Source organism: Oncorhynchus keta, chromosome 34 (genome assembly GCF_023373465.1).
Source record: "Oncorhynchus keta strain PuntledgeMale-10-30-2019 chromosome 34, Oket_V2, whole genome shotgun sequence".
Lineage (NCBI taxonomy): Eukaryota > Metazoa > Chordata > Actinopteri > Salmoniformes > Salmonidae > Oncorhynchus > Oncorhynchus keta.
In genome coordinates, this window is record NC_068454.1 from 62,823,844 (window position 1) to 62,837,438 (window position 13,595).

A 13,595-nucleotide genomic window follows, 5' to 3' on the forward strand; every position below is an offset into this window, starting at 1 on the left:
AGTGGCGAGTTGTCAGTAGAGGTCGACCGATTTATGATTTTTCAACGCCGATACCGATTATTGGAGGACAATTTTTTTAAATGTATTTTGTTTTATTTGTAATAATGACAATTACAACAATATTGAATGAACACTTATTTTAACTTAATATAATACATCAATAAAAATCAATTTAGCCTCAAATAAATAATGAAACATGTTTAATTTGGTTTAAATAATGCAAAAACAAAGTGTTGGAGAAGAAAGTAAAAGTGCAATATGTGCCATGTAAAAAAGCTAACGTTTAAGTTCCTTGCTCAGAACATGAGAACATATGAAAGTTGGTGGTTCCTTTTAACATGAGACTTCAATATTCCAAGGTAAGAGGTTTTAGGTTGTAGTTAATATAGTATTTATAGAACTATTTCTCTCTATACCATTTGTATTTCATATACCTTTGACAATTGGATGTTCTTATAGGCACTTTAGTATTGCCAGTGTAACAGTATAGCTTCCGTCCCTCTCCTCGCCCCTACCTGGGCTCGAACCAGGAACACATCGACAACAGCCACCCTCGAAGCAGCGTTACCCAAGCAGAGCAAGGGGAACAACTACTCCAAGTCTCAGAGCGAGTGACGTTTGAAACATTATTAGCGCACACCCCGCTAACTAGCTAAGACATTTCACATCGGTTACACCAGCCTAATCTCGGGAAGTTGATAGGCTTGAAGTCATAAACAGCTCAATGCTTACGAGCCTGCTGCTGCCTACCATCGTTCAGTCAGACTGCTCTATCAAATATCAAATCATAGACTTAATTATAACATAATAACATCCGGAAACTATAATTTCGAAAACAAAACGTTTATTATTTCAGTGAAATACGGAACCGTTCGGTATTTTATCTAACGGGTGGCATCCCTAAGTCTAAATATTCCTGTTACATTGTACAACCTTCAATGTTATGTCATAATTGTAGCATCCGCTACAAGACCATGGTGCTTGCCTACGGAGCTGTGAGGGGAACGGCACCTCAGTACCTCCAGGCTCTGATCAGGCCCTACACCCAAACAAGGGCACTGCGTTCATCCACCTCTGGCCTGCTCGCCTCCCTACCACTGAGGAAGTACAGTTCCCGCTCAGCCCAGTCAAAACTGTTCGCTGCTCTGGCTCCCCAATGGTGGAACACACTCCCTCACGACGCCAGGACAGCGGAGTCAATCACCACCTTCCGGAGACACCTGAAACCCCACCTCTTTAAGGAATACCTAGGATAGGATAAAGTAATCCTTCTCACCCCCCCCCCCTTAAAAGATTTAGATGCACTATTGTAAAGTGGCTGTTCCACTGGATGTCATAAGGTGAATGCACCAATTTGTAAGTCGCTCTGGATAAGAGCGTCTGCTAAATGACTTAAATGTAATGTAAATGTAAATAATTACGTAAAATTCTGGCAAATTAGTTCGCAATGAGCCAGGCTGCCCAAACTGTTGCATATATCCTGACTCTGCGTGCAATGAACGCAAGAGAAGTGACACAATTTCACCTGGTTAATATTGCCTGCTAACCTGGATTTCTTTTAGCTAAATATGCAGGTTTAAAAATATATAATTCTGTGTATTGATTTTAAGAAAGGCATTGGTGTTTATGGTTAGGTACAGTCGTGCAACGATTGTGCTTTTTTTGCAAATGCGCTTTTGTTAAATCATCCCCCTGCGTTGCATCGATTATATGCAACGCAGGACACGCTAGATAAACTAGTAATATCATCAACCATGTGTAGTTAACTAGTGATTATGATTGATTGTTTTTTTATAAGATAAGTTTAATGCTAGCTAGCAACTTACCTTGGCTTCTACTGCATTTGTGTAACAGGCAGGCTCCTCGTGGAGTGCAATGAGAGGCAGGTGGTTAGTGCGTTGGACTAGTTAACTGTAAGGCTGCAAGATTGAATCCCGGAGCTGAAAAGGTAAAAATCTGTCGTTCTGCCCCTGAACAAGGCAGTTAACCCACTGTTCCACAGTAGGCCGTCATTGAAAATAAGAATCTGTTCTTAACTGACTTGCTTTGTGGGAAAAAAAAAAAAAAATTGGCCAAATCGGTGTCCAAAAATACCAATTTCCGATTGTCATGTAAACTTGAATTTGGCCCTAATTATTCTACCATTCCGATTAATCGGTCGACCTCTAGTTGTCAACCCATCCCTTATGGGATTTGACACATAAACAAACATTACAATAATTCACTGTGATAATTCTTCCAGTGTTTTCTGCAGTGCGCACCGCATAAAGAGTGAACAAATAAATCAATACATGTTAGTAAATAAGGTTATCCAAGCAGTAATTATATCCATAGAGCAGTAAAATATATAGTATACACTACCAGTCAAAAGTTTGAACATACCTACTCATTCCAGGGTTTTTCTTGTTGTTAAACAAATCCAAATATATTTTATATTTGAGATTCTTCAAAGTAATTGCCTTTGACAACACTCTTGGCACTTCAGCAAATGCTGAACTGGGCAGTTATTGCGCTATTAATCTAGTACTTTTAATGACTTATCCATAATGCCAAAGACTGGAAAAACAGTCCAAACTGTGCAAAGCTGATAATGCCCCTTCCTCACTCTCACCACATTCCACAGCAGTGAACCATAATCTCCCATTCGTATTCCTTTATATCTGATGGGAATCATTTCCCCATGTTCCAATCCATTCCCTGTCCGGTAACGCCTGTGGGTTAGCATCAGAGAGTGGAAGCAGCTAAATAGAGACAAGGTCAGCGAGTCTTTGTTAGGATTCTCCTGAGAATAGGGTGCACAGAGAGAACACATTAGAACGATGGCAGACACAGATCACTGGGAAACAAAAGTGAGCACATAATCCCCACTGTATGGGAGATAATTGCATCAGAAAGCAATAATCTGAGAGGAGGTCGTGGTGAAGCGACAGGCACGGTGCGTGTGTGTTTGTGAGTTTGTGAGGTGTTTGATCAGCTCAGTCTTTCTCACTTGAGAGGCTTATCTCTGTGTGAAGGCATGCGAAGGAATGGTGTCGGTGTGTGTGTGTGTGTGTGTGTGTGCGTGTGCGTGTGCGTGTGCGTGTGTGTGTGCGTGTGCGTGTGTGTGTTTGATTGAGTATGTGAGGCAAAAGCCCACCACTGCTGAATCCGCTTTATCAGCATTGAGTGTGTGTAAAAGAGAATGTGTCTGCTGCATGCCTGTCGCTTTGCTTGCAGCATGTGTGTCTGTGTCTGTGTGTGTCTGTCATAAATCATTCACACAACAACACCATTACCATATTTTTAAGATAAAGTGTGAAATGTGATTTATGCACTGTGTGTGGTTGTTTTCAGTCACTTTCATAGTAAATCAATCGTATAACACCTGGGGTGGCAGGTAGCCTAGTGGTTAGAGCGTTGGACTAGCAGCCGAAAGGTTGCAAGATCAAATCCCTGAGCTGACAAAGTCAAAATATGTCATTCTGAATAAGGCAGTTAACCCACTGTTCCTAGGCTGTCATTTGAATTTGTTCTTAACTGACTTGCTTAGTTAAATTTAAAATCCCAGAATTAATTGTTCACCATGTTTAATTGAAACCAAAGGAATATGTTATGTCATTCCCGTTTCCACATTTGATCTAATATAGATAGTGGATTGTAAAACTTTTTTTCTTCCTCAATGATCGATAGTAGTACTGAACTTTGGCCCCAGTTAATCCACTGCAACTCTTCTCCTCAGCCCAGCAGCACTTCTGTCTGTGGTGAGTTAATGATGCTCCTCTGCTGGAGACTACTGCACCATTCTGTCCTTCTGGAAGGGCCCAATGTCCCTCTAATCCCACTCAAAGTCTTTCCTCTCGATTGGAGCCTCAGCCTAGTACTGGACAGACCTTCAACATTATTATACTGTCTTGGCTCTGTCAGCCATTTTCAATGCAATGAATTAACTTAGAAGTATTTATAAAATGTTCTGTTATGTTTTCTATGAGCTTGCAGGTGACTCATAGAGGGTTTATTGTAATGCCTGATTATGGTCATGGCTGTAAATACCTATTGTTCCTGCGTACAACAGCCTTTATGTCTGTGTCGCAATATAAGTAGTAGTTTGAATCAGAGGAACAAAAATGTATTCCGTGTCACCTCTTTTTAGATGATTTTGTCTGGCTGTGTGTGTGTGTGTGTGTGTGTGTGTGTGTGTGTGTGTGTGTGTGTGTGTGTGTGTGTGTGTGTGTGTGTGCGTGCGTGCGTGCGTGCGTGCGTGCGTGCGTGCGAGCGTGCGAGCGTGCGAGTGTGTGTGCCACTGCTTGCATGTGTGTGTGTTTTAATTGTGGATCCCTAGACATCTCTCAATGTAGTTAAGCTTGGGCTGCCTTTATGGAAAATCTATGCCAAATTTTGGGACTTTGCAGGATCTCCACACAATATGGGGAAATGGAAACCAGACTGTTGGCCCCTTATGTAGAACGGACTTATCAGGTGTCTGCCAAAATGGCCGCCTATATGATTGACTGGTCCAGCACTAATCCTCTTGCTTCTGTTTGGTTCTGTTTGGCCTGCTGGAATCTTTATGGGCTCAATGCTAAAGCATTCTTGTAATGAAGCCACCAAATCCTCTTTTTATTAAATTGTTCACAGTAAAATAAATGTAAAAAGAACTTCAGGTTAGTTATATTATACACGAAAAACAACACGATTAAAGTAAACATTTATATTCAGATTAGTTTAATATACACACTTTATTTGGTAATTGTAGGTAGGTAGCATACATTGTGAGTGGTACACAGTGGTGTGCAGACCGTGAGCCCCAGTTATGAGTTGTATTGCGGTAGGAACAACACAGACCCAGGGGAGGATGAGGGGGCTCTGTGTGTGGAACAGGAACACACACTGGCTTCGGGACATTTACAGGAGGATCTAGAGCTGTGCCTCACACTGATACCATCCTATTCTCTGTTGCTTTTCTATTCTGGTAGATATGTTGTGCTATAAAATCTGTGGTTGTTATAAAGATTTAGCATGGCTCAGTTAAGGATAGATGTCAATTGTCTGGGAACGGTGGTTATCTCTTCATTCTGAATTGGATTTTGTTGTCTATTTCTAAATTCAGCCTTTTTGCTTAAAGGAAAATAAACATTCATTAACTTTATGGTTTATAAACATCTCGCCGATACCGACAACTACTCAAAAGGAAAGAGAGCAATAGAAAAGCTCAGTAAGTTGAATACCACTTAACATGGTTTATTTTCTGTCATTTCCATCATGTAATCAAAACCTATTGTTGAGTTTTCTGTTATCCTTGGTTCTGGGCTTCAGGCTGCATCCAGGCTCCTCTCCTCCCTCCTCCTCTAGGCAGCCATGTTATTTGTCTGTTACATAATCACCATTATTATTCCTGAGAAGAACACTAAGCTTAAGACCAATTACATAATCACACAGAGATTGCAGTCTGCCAACTATATTTGGGAAGGGATTGTTAGCCAGAGAAGGTGGGAACTCAATCGATTCATTCAAGTGTGCTTTAGTTTAGTGAGAGCTGTGCTGCCACAGGAAACGGCCTCTCATTTAGTCAGTAAAACCTCTCATTTGTTTAGTGAAAGGCGCTCTCTTCTCTTCCCAGCGACCACCCAGCCCAGAGTAATTCTGTCACCCACAGAAGGAGATTACCATAAAACCCTGACCCTCCCTCCCCGCGCACGACCCAAACCAACACCCCAGCAGGGGAGGGCGGAGAGGCGGAAACTGCATTTCCACAGCTATTGTCTTCCTGAATGCTGGGTGGTGAGATAAACCAATTCTGGCGGGGTGTGCTTTCCTCCATGCCACCCGTGCCAGATGCTGCGGTGTGCCAAGACATCCACGTGCCACCCTGCCAGTGCCAGCTTGACACAACCATCTGTGTGTGGACTCAGCAGTCTCTTTTTCCAGTCCATTTACATTCATATCTACCCCTATTCCACCCTCAGGGAGAGAGTCAATGTGTTTAGGGTCCAAGAGCCCGCCTAAGGAATGCTGTAAAGGAGATTGCTGCTCAGCATTTTGTAATTCCCACTCTTCTCCACCCATCGCTCTGTATTCTGTTAACATTGCTTAAGCATCTCATCAGCCTGGGAGGACATTGGCAGAAAGGAGGTGGGCAAATCTCCCTGGCTGCATTGTCATCGCCACACACAGACAGCAGAAAGGACAGAGTTGGAAGTAAACACTGTTCAGGATGCTCAGCAGAACGTCTAGGGCTTTACCTGTTATCACTCTGCTATCAGAATCATCTGAAGCCAAGGCAGGCTACATTTCTCCACCGCCAAGCTAGATTACATTTCTGAAAGCACTATAAATGGACCTATTGCATTCTGACCAAAGAGAAAATGTATCTGTATAACAGCAGGCTTTTCTTATTTTCTCTCGCTCTCTTTCTGTCTCATTCTCTAGAGAGTGAGGTACATTTGAACAAGCCTGGTGACAATAGACGATAAAAAATGGAACGAGTTTGGGTCAGAAGACCGTCTCTGAGATAGATGGCTGCAGTGGTAAGGGATAGTCTAGGACTGGGGATTCTTCAGAACCTGGACAGCCTGGAAGTAAACCCCAATCCTCATAAATGGTAGGCCTACATAAAAGAAAGATAATTCTCTTTCATTTCAATTGAGGGTCAAATTAAGAATCGAAGAAGGGTTTATGAATGGTTTATGTAGCCTTTATAAAATATACTATGCTTAAAGTGTGACAGCAATAGGCAGTCCACTCTGTTTTAAAGGTCGTAGGTGTCTATATTAGCCATTGTCTTTTGAGTGTATCTATGTTTTAGGCCCATTCATGGGCACTTGCATTCATTCCAATGCATCAGGAATACAGTCCAATACACCTCATGCAAATCATGCAAACCTATGCACCATAATACAATACAATTATTTCCCTCTCTCCCGCTTTCTTAAAGCAATTAACTTCACTTAAAATGTTGTTTAAAAAAAGAATTAAGAATCACATAGCTGGTGTGCCCCAGAGGCCTCTGTTTAATATTTCATCCACAGCTGGGAAAGTCATTAGATGAGATTCCTCTCATATTATTTCAAGCTTTTATCTGACCCTGAATGGAATAACTTATCGAATATGAATCTTTATGGTGACATTTTATAACATATTGATATTTTAGATACATTTAATGTTATTTCCCCTCGACTCTCACACGAAAACTGACAAGTGAAATGATGAACTAAGATGGTCTGATATATCAACAGTGCAGATATTTGAATAACCCAGGAGTAATACACTGTGATTGATATATAATGCAATAGCAATACAGTATTGTGAATAAATCCTTTATTTCTTTCTCCTTCTTATTCCTTGGTCTTGTTTTCTACCTGGGAAACAGAGGCTGTTGCCTGTTATATGGTAAAAGTGATCCTAAATCAAATCACAGAGTTTAGGCAGTAACCTTGTGTAATGTTCCAACATCTCTCTCTCTCTCTCTCTCTCTCTCTCTCTCTCTCTCTCTCTCTCTCACACACACATTTCTCACCATTTAGAGTTGTAGTATCGATTCCCATATAAACAGAACGAGGCTCTTTTTCCCATGGTGCAGTTTCAACTTTAACTCATAAATCAATAAATCGATACACTCCGATGAGGCTGCTTGCAGAAACACTCCCCAAATTGATATCCAATGTAGGCTAAATGAACAAGCATTAACCCTACCTTTCTCTCTCTCTCTCTCTCTCTCTCTCTCTCTCTCTCTCTCTCTCTCTCTCCTGAGATGATTCGCTTATACTGAGAACCAGACTTCAGTGAATGCATCTACATGGGTATTTTCTTTTTAAATTCTTGTTCGTTTGGGTTCATAATTCAGTTCAAAGTCTTCCTTCAAGGTTTCACTATATTGCCACTCATTGTCCTGGAGATATTTTCAGGCCAGATATACCATAGATGTAATCTGGTGCATATTTGACGCCAAGTGAGATTCGGGGTATTGCACTGCAATTCTGATGCTTATTTAGATTATGTTTTAGGCCCAGTCTCATTCTGAATTAAATAGATGGATTATATGCCTTATTCACAGTCTGATATCTATTATCTCCTTACTTATGGAGTTCTCATACCTGAAAATACGTGCATAGTATATTGTTTTCATCAATGGGAATACAGGCATTATACAGACACGCTAAGAAGAAAGTGTACAATGCTTCCTCACTGAACCTGTGTCAGTTTTGGGGAAATAATTTTTCATTTACTTTGAAAGGATATCAACTGCCGAAAGATACCATCAAAGCTCTCTCTTACCACCATGGAGCCCAGTGCCGCAGAATAGAAAAGGGAAGTTGCTGCTGAGGTATCCAGGTCCAGTGGCCTTGTAGCCTGGGCTAGGAGGCTCCGTAAAGGGAGAGGAAACAGTAACTAGCTGGCCTGACCACCATCTATTGTTAAACACAAGATCAAGGCTGCAGGAGGGTCGGGGTCTGAGGGGCTTTTCAGGGGGATGCACAGTTCACTGAACTGTGTTGGAGGTATACCATATAGTGGGAATGAAGGAATACTTGTACATTCTCTTCCTACAAGGTTGTGTGACTCACATGATCTTTGGAATGTATGGCAGTTTATTGCAGCGAGACGATTTTCTACTTTGGGACCTCTTAGCTAGGTCAAAAGAGCAGCAGGCTGAGGCCATTTTTAAAGCCGCGGAGGTGTGTTGGCAGCACCAATATACCTTTATTCTCTGTGCCTTTAAGCTAAGAGGAAGATAACATTCTCTTATTTTGTGCATTGATTTGTTTGCTCTGTAAAAGAGGACCTGCACGTTTTAAGCAGGAGATTTGTTCTTCACAATATTTGGTCTTCAGATTTTAGTCAAGTCCTTGGGCCCACCTTAAGAAGCCAGGGCTTTGTGCTATGGAGAAGGGCGGGGTCTTGAACAGTATAGTATTAAGTTGTTGCATAAATACAACAACAAAGAAAGACACCCGCTCTGCTCCTGAGGGTAAAGCATTGGCTGAGAGAGCACTACAAACTACAGTGGCTTGCGAAAGTATTCACCCCCTTGGCATTTTTCCTATTTTGTTGCCTTACAACCTGGAATTAAAATAGATTTATTGGGGGTTATCATTTGATTTACACAACATGCCTACCACTTTGAAGATGCACATTTTCTTTTGTTGTGAAACAAATAACAAATAAGACAACTTGAGCATGCATAACTATTCACCCCCCCCCAAAGTCAATACTTTGTAGAGCCACCTTTTGCAGCAATTATAGCTGCAAGTCTCTTGGGGAATGTAAGCTTGGCACATCTAGCCACTGGGATTTTTGCCCATTCTTCAAGGCATAACTGCTCCAGCTCCTTCAAGTTGGATGGGTTCCGCTGGTGTACAGCAATCTTTAAGTCATACCACAGATTCTCAATTGGATTGAGGTCTGAGCTTGACTAGGCCATCACAAGACATTTAAATGTTTCCCCTTAAACCACTCGAGTGTTGCTTTAGCAGTATGCTTAGGGTCATTGTCCTGCTGGAAGGTGCACCTCCATCCTAGTCTCAAATCTCTTGAAGACTGAAACAGGTTTCCCTCAGGAATTTCCATGTATTTAGCGCCATCCATCATTTCTTCAATTGTGACCAGTTTCCCAGTCCCTGCCGATGAAAAACATGGATTGTCTTCTCGGGGTGATGAGAGGTGTTGGGTTTGCGCCAGACATAAAGTTTTCCTTGATGGCCAAATAGCTCAATTTTAGTCTCATCTGACCAGAGTACCTTCTTCCATATGTTTGGGGAGTCTCCCACATGCCTTTTGGCGAACACCAAACGTGTTTGCATATTTTTTTCTTAAGAAATGTATTTTTTCTGGACATTCTTCCGTAAAGCCCAGCTCTGTGGCGTATACGAATTAAAGTGGTGCTATGGATAGATACTCCAATCTCCGCTGTGGAGCTTTGCAGCTCCTTCAGGGTTATCTTTGGTCTCTTTGTTGCCCTCCTTGCCTGGTCTGTGAGTTTTGGTGTGCTGCCCTCTCTCAGCAGGTTTGTTGTGGTGCCATATTCTTAATAATATGGTGCCATATTCTTTAATAATGGATTTAATGGTGCTCCGTGGGATGTTCAAAATTTGGGATATTTTTTTATAACCCAACCCTGATCTGTACTTCTCCACAGCTTTGTCCCTGACTTGTTTGGAGAGCTCCTTGGTCTTCAAGGTGCTGCTTGCTTGGTGGTGCCCCTTGCTTAGTGGTGTTGCAGACTCTGGGGCCTTTCAGAACAGGTGTGTATATATACTGAGATCATGTGACACTTAAATAAAGTCCACCTGTGTGCAATCTAACTAATTGTGTGACTTCTGAAGGTAATTGGTTGCACCAGATCTTATTTAGGGGCTTCATAGCAAAGAGGGTGAATACATATGCACGCACCAATTATTATTATTTATTTTTTAACTATGTTGTGTATGTCCATTACATGAAATCCAAATCCATTTAAATTACAGGTTGTAATGCAAAATAATAGGAAAAACACCAAGGGGGATGAATACTTTTGCAAGGCACTGTACCCTATTTAAAAAGACACAGGCAACAGCTTGAGGTTTGGCTTATTTGCATTCCATTTTGAATACCAGATTTGGGGTCTAATCCACATGTGTGGCATGGAAACAGCAATGATGGAAATTATTCCAGGGATGGGACTTAACAGTAAGAGGATAGAGCAGTAGCAACCAAAAAGTTTAGGTTGAAAATGAATAATTATCCATTTCTCTATCAGTTCAATATGTAAATGTTTGGCAATACGTAATGTGGCAGCGTTTTACATGCACATAAACATCTGGCCAACATCTGTCTTTGCCTTTGACTTAAACAAATGCCTGTTGTCCGTGACTCGCCAGCAAAAGATTCATTCACATTTTGATAGTTTCTTTACCATTGTTTATACCACCCATTTAACAGGCAAATATTTCCATTTTGGGAGTGGTTTGAGCAATGCACAATTTAAAAATATTAGCCGGAGGAAGACTGCCAAATCCTTATAGAGGACACGGCCTTGTGTTTATAAGCATTTTTAATAGCAAAACATTTGTCTTGGCTGCTATGAAAGCCAGTCATTATAATATCCTGGACCTAGACATACAGGTAGACGACGCAAAAGATGGCCTGCTTGACTATAACCTTTAAGCTCTCCTTGATGTCGTCACTGGATCGATAAAGTCATGGAAACCACTAGGAACACAAGGGAGTCATTGACTACCTGACTATGTGACCTTTCGAAAGAAATCCTGAAGAATGTCTGAGTTTGAAAAGACGACATATTCACTTTGGTACAGTGGTAATACTTTAGCTTTCACTTGTTTCCTACACTACACATGAGGTGACACTAGAAGAGGTTTGGCTTGAAGTACATTGACACAAAGTACTCTGTAATAGTCCTCTATGGATCCTTATGACACCTCCTTTTCTAAATGGTCTTGTTTACCTGCAGGGGGTCTTGCTAGGTAGTCTGGTGTTATTAATGTTGGATGGAGCATGATGGCGGTAACCTTTAAGACATCCCACAGCTATAATACCCCTTGGTGACCTTTCTACAGACACCTGGACACACTCACCACTTCACTGGCTCATCTTACCTCCTGCTCAACAAAGTAGTAGCCTATAGAAACAGATTCGTAAGAATGAAAGCATATGCAGTCATTCCCTCCATCGATCAAACTTTCTTCCAAAAGCATGACATTTCTCATTTCTCAGTACAATACGAATGAAAAACATGATTTGTAATTGGCATCGTCCTCTGCCAAACCCTTGAATTTCCTCCATTTATGCAGTATTGGGAGAAAAACAAGAATACAGGCCCTGGACAGCAATTGAGGAGGGTGGTTAATGATTTTATATCACCATTCACCCCTGCTGCCGATATACTGGGGATTGGCAGGATTGTTCATCGTGGGGTTAGAGAACGGATGTGTTTGTGGTCACTGGCCACACTGCCATCGATCTCAGGCATCAGATAAGGAAGCCCAATGACAAGCTGTTAACCTCAAACTGTTGGAGAATGAATCCCTTTCATCTCATCCCATTCCCTCTGCTGCTCTGCTCCCTCCCAGGCAGCCTAACTTACCCCTACAAGGATGAGGGAAGTTAGATACCGCTAGATGCACATTCATCCTTCCTACCCTGTGCCCCATCTCATGATTTGTAACAGCGAGAGGTGTGTGGTAACTTAAGTTGTTGCCGATACCCATCATGCTGTTTCAAATTTTCCCTGTTGTGATGATAAACTATATCTCTATAGTTGGGTAATGCATTCGAGGTTGGGAGAGTGCTCCCAAGGTGTGCTATTAGGGTGAAACGATATTGAAGAGTATGCTTCTGGATACTGATGTATTTTTGTTGTTAGGCTGAATTGTTATAGAAATCCTTTCAATAAAGATTTCTTTGGAACATTTGAATGAAAATGGAATGATTTGAAATCATATATCTTCCAATGAGACTAACAACTACATTGCAGCTTGATTGGCTACATCAAGGGATCTTAATGTCTATTCTGCCACTGCCGCTGTCTATTCTGCTCTTAGATTGCTCTTGGGTCACTACAGCTATAATGGCTTTGCAAGACTTCCAAGACCGATAACTAACCTCCACAGTAAAAAAAAACTGCTCGAATTGAAGTCGCCCAATAATATGGATTTTGAACGTTGTTGTATGTGAAAGGAAATGCTTCCAAAAAGGCATAATTTATAGATTCAGTAAGTGTATCATTATCTCTGCAAGGTTTAGCGGGTAGGATTGAAAAATGCTTTCCCACCCTTGAAGAAGTTATTGAATTATGAGCACAAACTGTGCATCAATAAAGTCTGTGAAATTAAATGTTCTGTTGTGCATGCACACTGTGACAAATAATGCATTGTATTTATCATATTTTCCTGCACTGCATGGAATTATGTTGTCCTTTGTATTTTTCAGTAAGACGTATGAAGGTGTGAGGAACCAATCAGAACATTCAAATGAGAAGGTTTAATGTTCATGGTTAATGGCTTAAGACAGCTTACAAAAACGCTGTTTTTAGCTCAGTTCTCTATGCTGTTAGTCAGAAGCGAAGTCCTGACAGCTACATTGCAATTATTTACACTAAAGCATAAATGTAGCTACATTCTCCATAATCATCTTGGATCAAAGGATATTTTTTACCTGAATAAACCAGCCTTTGCAAAACATATACAGTATATACAGTATTGTGTAAACAGTTGGAAACTCCCCATAGTTAAGCTATAGAAGCAACAGTCTCTTCATCTGATGGAGGCTGGGCAGATGGCCAAACATGATCTTTACTTCACCCAAGCATCATGTTTTTATTTTCATTACGAGCACGTATTGCTCTTCCTCGCCTTCAAACCTGATTCAAGGCAGCAAGTTTACAGCGTTACTTATTATTTTCTGGGCAGCATGACTGGGATAGCATGGCTGGGATAGCAAGGTTGGGATAGCATGGTTTGGATAGCATGGCTGGGATAGCATGGTTGGGATAGCATGGCTGGGATAGCAAGGCTGGGATAGCATGGTTGGGATAGCATGGTTGGGATAGCATGGCTGGGATAGCATGGTTGGGATAGCATGGCTGGGATAGCATGGTTGGGATAGCATGGCTGGGATAGCATGGT